Source organism: Dreissena polymorpha, chromosome 11 (assembly GCF_020536995.1).
Source record: "Dreissena polymorpha isolate Duluth1 chromosome 11, UMN_Dpol_1.0, whole genome shotgun sequence".
NCBI lineage: Eukaryota > Metazoa > Mollusca > Bivalvia > Myida > Dreissenidae > Dreissena > Dreissena polymorpha.
Genome location: NC_068365.1, coordinates 68257419 through 68267229, shown reverse-complemented (window position 1 = coordinate 68267229; position 9811 = coordinate 68257419). Strand labels below are relative to the sequence as shown.

The 9811-nt window shown below is 35.9% G+C and overlaps 1 protein-coding gene across 1 annotated transcript in view; it reads right to left on the bottom strand.

Moving 5' to 3' along the window:
* The window catches only part of LOC127849915 (uncharacterized), a 756865-nt gene that overhangs the window by 497145 nt on the left and 249909 nt on the right, over positions 1–9811 (bottom strand). The window lies entirely within an intron of this gene.

The following is a 9811-nucleotide window of genomic DNA, read 5'->3' as shown; positions in this document are numbered from 1 at the left end:
CGTTGTGCGTTGTATGTCGTCAACATTTTGCCTTGTGAACACTCTAGATGCCACATTTATTGTCTGATCTTCATGAAATTTTGCAGAACATTTGTCACATTGATACCTCGACTGAGTTCGAAACTGGGTCATGCTGGGTCAAAAATTAGGTCACTAGGTAAAAAAAAAAAAAAAAAACTTGTGAACACTGTAGAAGTCCAATCTTCATGTAACTTTGTCAAAATGTTTGTCTAAATGATATTTTGGTTGAGTTAAAAATTGGTTCCGGTCCGTTGAAAAACATGGCCGCCAGGGGCGGGGCAGTTTTCCTTATATGGCTATAGAGAAACCTTGTGAACACTTTAGAAGTCAAAATGTTTGCCTAATCATCATGAAACTTGGTCAAAACATTGGTTTTATTTATATTTTGGACGAGTTCGAAAATGGTCCAGATCAGTGAAAAAACATGGCCGCCAAGGGGCGAGGGAGTTTTCCTTATGTCTTTAGTTAAACATTGCTAACACTCTAGAGGCCACATTTATTGTCCATTCTTCATGAAATTTGGTCAGAAGTTTGGTCTCAATGATATCTTAGACGAGCTGAAAATGGTTACGTTTGCTTGAAAAACATGGCTGCCAAAGGGCGGGGCATTTTTCCTTATATGGCTATATATGGCTATAGTAAAACGTTGTGAACACTCTAGAGGCCACATTTATTGTCCAATCTTCATGAAATTTGGTCAGAATATTTGTCTCATTAATATCTTGGATGGGTTTGAAAATGGTTATGTTTGCTTGAAAAACATGGCTGCCAAGGGGCGGGGCATTTTTCCTTATAAAAATGGCTATTGTAAAATCTTGTTAACACTCTTGAGGCCACATTTATTTTCCGATCTTCATGAAACTTGGTCAGAATATTCATCCCAAAAAATATCGTAGACAAGTTAAAAAATGATGCTGGTTGGTTGAAAAACATGTCCGCCAGGGGGTGGGGCATTTTACCTTATATGGCTATAGTAAAACTTTGTTAACACTCTATAGGCCACATTTATTTTCTTATCTTCATGAAACTTGGTCAGAAGATTTGTCCTAATGATATCTTGGATTAGTTCAAAAATAGTTTTGTTTGCTTAAAAAACATGGCCACCAGGGGGCGGGGCATTTTTCCTAATATGGTTATGTATCATGCTTTACTAAAACATTGTTAACACTCTGTAGGCCACATTTATTTTCCGATTATTATGAAACTTGGTCAGATGATTTGTCCAAATGATATCTTGGATGAGTTCAAAAATGGTTCTAGTTGGTGAAAAAACATGGCCACTAAGGGGCGTGGCATTTTTCCTTATATGGCTAAAGTAAAACCCTGTTAAAACTCTAGAAGCCATATTTATTGTACGATCATCATGACACTTTGTCAGAAGATTTGTCCCAATGATATTTGGACAAGTTTGAAATTGGTTCCCGTTGCTAAGAAAAACATGGCCACCAGTGGGCGGGGCATTTTTCCTTATATGGACTTATGAATCTTCTTGAAACTTTGTCAGTATATTAGTTTAAATGATATCTTGGATGTGTATTTCACGTTGACATTTGAAGCTTTAACTTTGTATGTGTCAATGCTGTCAGTTGAATTTTGCAATATGAAGTTTTACATTTTTAGCCGGATTTTTTTCGAAAAAATCTCGGCTTATAGATTTATGTTGTCGGGCGGGCGGGCGGGGTGGCGGCGTGCTCGAAAATGTTAAAGTTCTTATTTCATGGTATAACTTTGGTATGCTTGGACCTAGAGTCTTCAAACTTGACATGAAGGTTGGCCAGGATTAACAGATGACCACTGGTCATTTCAAGGTCATTCATTTGAAGGTCAAGGTCACTGTGACCTTCAATATAAAAAATGTTAAAGTTGTTATAACTTTGGTATGCTTGGACCTAGAGTCTTGAAACTTGACATGAAGGTTGGCCATAACTAGTTAGTAACCACTGGTCATTTCAAGGTCATTCATTTGAAGGTCAAGGTCACTGTGACCTTGAATGTAAAAATGTTAAAGTTCTTATTTCATGGTATAACTTTGGTATGCTTGGACCTAGAGTCTTCAAACTTGACAAGAAGGTTGGCCAGGATTAACAGATGACCACTGGTCATTTCAAGGTCATTCATTTGAAGGTGAAGGTCACTGTGACCTTCAATATAAAAATGTTAAAGTTGTTATAACTTTGGTATGCTTGGACCTAGAGTCTTGAAACTTGACATGAAGGTTGGCCAGAACTAGTAAGTAACCACTGGACATTTCAAGGTCATTCATTTGAAGGTCAAGGTCACTGTGACCTTGAATGTAAAAATGTTAAAGTTCTTATTTCATGTTATAACTTTGGTATGCTTGTACCTAGAGTCTTCAAACTTGAAATAAAGATTGGCCAGTACTAGAAGATGACCACTGGTCATTTCAATGTCATTCATTTGAAGGTCAAGGTCACTGTGACCTTAAATGTTAAAATGTTAAAATTGTTATAACTTTGGTATGCTTGGACATAGAGTCTTCAAACTTGACATGAAGGTTTGCAAGCACACTTAGATGACCACTGGTCATTTCAAGGTCATTCATTCTAAGGTCAAGGTCACTGTGACCTTGAATGTAAAAATGTTAAAGTTCTTATAACTTTGGTAGGTAAAAATGTTAAAGTTCTTATTCCATGTTATAACTTTGGTATGCTTGTACCTAGAGTCTTCAAACTTGACATAAAGGTTGGCCAGTACTAGAAGATCACCACTGCTCATTTCAATGTCATTCATTTGAAGGTCAAGGTCACTGTGACCTTCAATGTTAAAATGTTAAAATTGTTATAACTTTGGTATGCTTGGACCTAGAATCTCAAACTTGACGTAAAGGTTTGCAAGCACACTTAGATGACCACTGGTCATTTCAAGGTCATTCATTTGAAGGTCGAGGTCACTGTGACCTTGGATGTAAATATGTTAAAGTTGTTAATACTTTGGTATGCTTAGACCTAGAGTCTTCAAACTTGATATGAAGGTTGGCCAGAACTAGTAGATGACCACTGGTCATTTTAAGGTCAAGGTCACCGTGACCTTGAATGTAAAAATGTTAAAAAATAAAAAAATTGAGATCAAACTTTCCTAATTGTCAATTCAAGTTCATATTTGTGACCTTAAATGTTATTGTTGTTCATGTATATGCATGCATTCAAAACATAACACAAGGTTTGCTCATGCCTTGAAAAGTACTTACATTTCATTTTGACCTTTGAACAATATTTCAGTAATTTAAGTATTGCATTGACAAAAACACGAAAGGTACTTTCCTGTCATTTAAATCAAAAATCCGGCTTCAATGCGGTCATCTCCGACCGCGGAACTCTTGTTTGTAGATTAAATAATTTGTAAAATGTTGCAGTTTCGTCAATCAGTTTTATAAGATATTGAGCTTTAAATATGATGCAGATTGTAAGATTCTTAATATCTTTCAATATTGTGGATAAGTTTTTGAGATATCAAGCTTTGAGTTGTATGCAAATTGTATGATTTTAAAATGTTTCAATGGTGTTGATCAGTGTAATGAAGATTGCATAATTTTTATGCTTTAATTCTGTCTATTGGTTTTCAAAGTGAAAGACTTTGATTTTGTAAGTGCACTTTTATCTCCTGAAAGATTCTTTTCTAGTGTTTAGTTTATATTTTAAGGCTGTTTGCAAACTCGAAGTGAAAACAGTTCTATTACAATTTGGTAAGGACATGACATTGCATATCTGATTTTAAAATGTACTTTGCTGGCAACGTGTAATTTTCTGAAATGTCTTAGTAAGACTGTTGTTTGCAATCAAAAGGTCTGTGCTTCAAATACAGGGTAATGCATGTTTTTTGTCCAAATTTATGGCGATTCAGACATTGTTCTATGTAAATTTGGGGTTTGCTTGAAGGTTCAGTCTATTTTTATGTCCCTCACTATAGTAGTGGGGGACATATTGTTTTTGTCCTGTCTGTTGGTTGGTTGGTTGGTTGATCTGTTTACGCCAACTTTAACATTTGCAATAACTTTTGCAATATTGAAGATAGCAACTTGATATTTGGCATGCATATGTATCTCATAGAGCTGCACATTTTAATTTTCTGAAAGGTCAAGGTCAGAGGTCAAATATATGTGGCCAAAATCGCTCATTTTATGAATGCTTTTGCAATATTGAAGATAGCAATTTCATATTTGGCAAGCATGTGTATCTCATGGAGCTGCACATTTTGAGTGGTGAAAGGTCAAGGTCATAATTCAATGTCATAGGTCGAATATATGGCTTCAAAGCGGCGCAGTAAGGGGGATTGTGTTTTACGAACACAGCTCTTGTTGTTAACTGCCTTTTTAGTCCCTTACCAGTGTCTCACTAAAGTCCGTGTACTTTGGACTCATTTCAAGTTGACATTTGAAGCTTTAACTTTGTATGATTCTAAATATGTGTCAATGCTGTCGGTTGAATTTTGAAATATGAAGTTTTTCATTTTTTGTAGATTAAATAATTTGTAAAATGTTGCAGTTTAGTCAATCAGTTTTATAAGATATTGAGCTTTAGTTATGATGCAGATTGTAAGATTCTTAATATCTTTCAATATTGTGGATAAGTTTTTGAGATATCAAGCTTTGAATTTTATGCAAATTGTATGATTTAAAATGTTTTAATTTGTTGATCAGTGTACTGAAGATTGTATACTTTTTATATGTTATAATTCTGTCTATTGGTTTTCAAAATGAAAGACTTTGATTTTGTAAGTGCACTTTTATCTCATTATGCCCCCCTTCGAAGAAGAGGGGGTATATTGCTTTGCTCATGTCGGTCGGTCTGTCGGTATGTCAGTCTGTCGGTCCGTCCACCAGGTGGTTGTCAGACGATAACTCAAGAACGCTTGGGCCTAGGATCATGAAACTTCATAGGTACATTGATCATGACTCGCAGATGACCCCTATTGATTTTGAGGTCACTAGGTCAAAGGTCAAGGTCACGGTGACCCAAAATAGTAAAATGGTTTTTGAATGATAACTCAAGAAAGCATACGCCTAGGATCATGAAACTTCATGGGTAGATTGATCATGACTCGCAGATGACCCCTATTGATTTTGAGGTCAAAGGTCAAGGTCACGGTGACCCAAAATAGTAAAATGGTTTCCGGATGATAACTCAAAAATTCATACGCCTAGGATCATGAAACTTCATGGCTAGATTGATCATGACTCGCAGATGACCCCTATTGATTTTGAGGTCACTAGGTCAAAGGTCAAGGTCACGGTGACCCGAAATAGTAAAATGGTTTTCGGATGATAACTCAAGAACGCATATGCCTAGGATCATGAAACTTCACAGGTAGATTGATCATTGCTCACAGATGACCCTTATTGATTTTAAGGTCACAAGGTCAAGGTCACGGTGACCCGAAATAGTAAAATGATTTTCGGATGATAACTCAAGAACGCTTTTGCCTAGGATCATGACACTTCATAGGTACATTGATCGTGACTCACAGATGACCCCTATTGATTTTCAGGTCACTAGGTCAAAGGTCAAGGTCACAGTGACAAAAAACGTATTCACACAATGGCTGCCACTACAACGGACAGCCCATATGGGGGGCATGCATGTTTTACAAACAGCCCTTGTTAAAGATTCTTTTCTAGTGTTTAGTTTATATTTTAAGGCTGTTTGCAAACTCGAAGTGAAAACAGCTCTAGTACAATTTGGTAAGGACATGACATTGCATATCTGATTTAAAAATGTACTTTGCTGGCAACGTGTAATTTTCAGAAATGTCTTAGTAAGTAAGACTGTTGTTTGCAATCAAAAGGTATGTGCTTCAAATCCAGAAAAATGCATGTTTTTTGTCCAAATTTATGTCAATTCAGACATTGTTCTGTGTAAATATGGGGTTTGCTTGTAGGATCAGTCTATTTTTATGTCCCCCACTATAGTAGTGGGGGACATGTTGTTTTTGCTCTGTCGGTCTGTTGATTGGTTGGTTGGTCTGTTTATGCCAACTTTAACATTTTGCAATAACTTGCAATATTGAAAGTAGCAACTTGATATTTGGCATGGAAATGCATCTCCTGAAGCTGCACATTATCATTGGTGAAAGGTCAAGGTCATCCTTCAAGGTCAGAGGTCAAATATATGTGCCCTTAATCGCTCATTTTATGAATACTTTTGCAATATTGAAGATAGCAACTTGATATTTTGCAAGCATGTGTATCTCATTGAGCTGCACATTTTGAGTGTTGAAAGGTCAAGGTCATCCTTCAAGGTCAGAGGTCAAATATATGTGGCCCAAATCGCTTATTTTATTAATACTTTTGCAATATTGAAGATAGCAACTTGAAATTTGGCATGCATGTGTATCTCATGGAGCTGCAAATTTTGAGTGTTGAAAGGTCAAAGTCACCCTTCAAGGTCAGAGGTTAAATATATGTGGCCCAAATCGCTTATTTTATGAATACGTTTGCACTATTGAAGATAGCAACTTGATATTTGGCATGCATATGTATCTCATAGAGCTGCACATTTTGAGTGGTGAAAGGTCAAGGTCATCCTTCAAGGTCAAATATATGGGTCAAAATTGCTCATGTTATGTTACTTCTGCAATATTGAAGCTAGCAATTTTATATTTGACATGCATGTGTATCTCATGGAGCTGCACATTTTGAGTGGTGAAGGGTCAAGGTCATCCTTCAAGGTCAAACGTTATATACGGGGACATTGGGTTTCACAAACGCATCTTGTTGTGTATGTAATTAATTTTGCTTATTTTTTGTGATCCCCCGCCAACAGCGGAGGGATATTAATTTGGCATTGTCCGTCTTTCCGTCTGTCCGTCCGGCACTTTTGTGTCCGGAACCATATTTTGGAAGTGCTTTGGCAGATTTCATTGAAACTTGTTATGAGTATATATATATATGGATAAGAGGATGATGCACGCCAAATGGCATTGTACATCCTTGAATAATAGCGGAGTTATGACCCTTTGTATTTGAAAAAAATGCTTTTTTTGTGTGTCCAGAGCCATAACTTGTATCCAGAAGTATAATGGCGGGGGATATCAATTCAACGAATTTGCTTGTTAAATCAGTTTTTATTTTCATGATAATCATTTAGTTCGTACTGCAACTTATGATGGATTGTTACTACTATCTCCAATTATTTGTTTGTCATGGGTCCGTCACCATTTATCTCTTATATAATACTTGAATTGAGCATTTCTCAATCTGACAATCATGCATATCATTTATTAGTTTCATAATAAAACGTCTGACAAGGGTCAGATAATTTTAACATATATTGTTGTTATAATTTGTCATGTGTTGTATGAATAAATGACACTTCCATGATAGAGAAAATTTAAATATATTTTTAGAGACATTTGTAAAATGAAAATGAAATAACTATACATTTTTCAGTGGCTAGTCGTACGGCTAGACAAGAGGCTAGCCGCACGGCCCCGTACGGGTAGACAATAGGTTTGCCGTACGGCTCTGTACGTATAGCCTTTCCTATGGATATTGTCTAAGTTAAAGACAACCATTTTCAGTGAACTGATAAATTGCTTGTATGAAACCATATATTTATCCATTGTCTGAACGACAATTAAATTATTTGTGTGACTCCATTTCTGAGAAGTACCTTGGCCGTCATTGAATTTTATAATATCGATGCCGCAACTAATTAAAACAGTTTTCACTCCTTACATAGGAAAGTCGTCTTATTAAAGAATCAAATTAAAAACCGATTTAAATTATGTGTGTAAGTCAATTTCTAGAACGTAACTTTGACGGCTGTCGTCATTAAATTTCAAAATATCGATGCCGCAACTCTTTATTACAGGTTTTTCACGCCTTAGGAACGTCGACTAATTAATGAATCAAATAAGCAACCGTATGACATGAAAGGAAGCCGTGAAAGATGAAGAATTTTTAAAGCGAGATTATACGATTTTTTCAAATATTTATTAATTTACATAAAATGTGTAAAAAAAACAATTTATTAAACATATATTTGAACATAAACTTAGAGAAAAGTTAAGAAGAACATGTGTCGATATATGCAAAATAAGCCAGATATTAAATTCTGAAATCGAAAATGTATGTACAGTCGAATTCGCCAGCATGTAAATCTTGCATGTACATGTACGATGTGAATCTAAATTTAGTTCAACGGTTCATTTTTAGTGTGAGCGTCCGCTAACGCTAATGTTTTTGCAAATCGGTATGTGCGTAGAAGCCTTAAAGGGGCCTTTTCACAGATTTGACATGTTTTGAAGTTTGTCATTAGATGCTTTATATTGATGAATGTAAACATTGGATTTTTAACGCTCCAGAAAAAAAATCAAAAATAAAATTTAAAAATGGAAAAAAAGTAGCCCGTACAAGGGCTCGAACCAGTGACCCCCGGAATCCTGTAGTAAAAAACGCTTTAGCCTAATGAGCTATCCTGCCAAGCATACATGAGAGGTGTATTCTATACCTGATATAAGCAATCTTCGTAGTTTCACAAATTTAAACGATAACAACAGAACTCTCCAAATTATTCAATCGTTTCGCGTTGCAACGCTCTATAATTTTTAGGTTTTTAAATCGTGAAAAGATGCATATAATGGCTATATTAGACCATGGTTAATGTTCAGTAATACTGATTCCTCACAAATATCATAACTAAAGCGAAAATTTGCGAATCTGAAACAATTTGTTTCAATTTTGTCAATTTACCAAACCGTGAAAAGATCCCTTTAACTATGACATGGAAATACAACCACTGTCCGTTGCAGCAGACTACACATTCTACTAGCGTCTGCTAGGAAAGATAACCACCACATTTGCCTGTTTATAGTCCACCACTCACTGGTGCACTGCAGTTGGTGTATATGAGTAATAGAGTTTAACAGCTTGTAAGACGATATTGGCCAGTCTAGTGTTTATCATTGAAAATCTGCACATACTGGCTGCTTTCAGAGAAAACGAGGCTTAATGCATGTCAAATAAGATAAGCCTGTGCATACTGATTAGCTTGTGCAATGCAAACACGTTAAACAAGGACGACATGTCTTATTTTATAATGTTTAAAGGGTCTCTTGTACTGGGATGACAATTTATGCATAAGCATTTAGCCCTGTTTTCCCAAAACAAAGCTAAAAATATATTTTTTATTAATGATTTAAAAAAAAAAACATCTGAACCTGTGCTTTAAGACACACTCTTTATAATTTTGAATGGATTGTGTTCATTCAAAACTTGCAATATAAAAAGCTATAAAATAATTTTTTAAACTGAGTTGCGTCTAAACTTATACAACAACGAACACCTACAGTGACGTCAGCGCTTTGATAAATTCCTGCAACCATTTATACGCCACACGAACACTAACTAAAAATACGAATGCTTCAGTTATAGGCTTATTGTAGGAAAATATGTACGAAATATCTTCGTCACAATCGGCTCGGGCGCTTATTTGTCTTTGCTGCATATTACTGATTAACAGCACTAAATGACAATTCTATACTTTATAAGCCGTACGGCTAGACAATCTCTATAGGAAAGGCTATAATACGTACAGCGCCGTAAGGCTAGCCTATTGTCTAGCCGTACGGGGCCGTACGGTTAGCCTCTTGTCTAGCCGTACGGGAATGTACGACTAGCCACTGCCTTTAGTTATTGGAGGTTTTTATGTATTATACCCAGTCGCAAGTGGTATAGGCTATACTCAAATCTTTTCGTCCGTCTGTTATTGGATACTGTGATGGGTTATGTATCACATTCAATGTTTTTTTTTGTTTATAAGACAAAAACAGG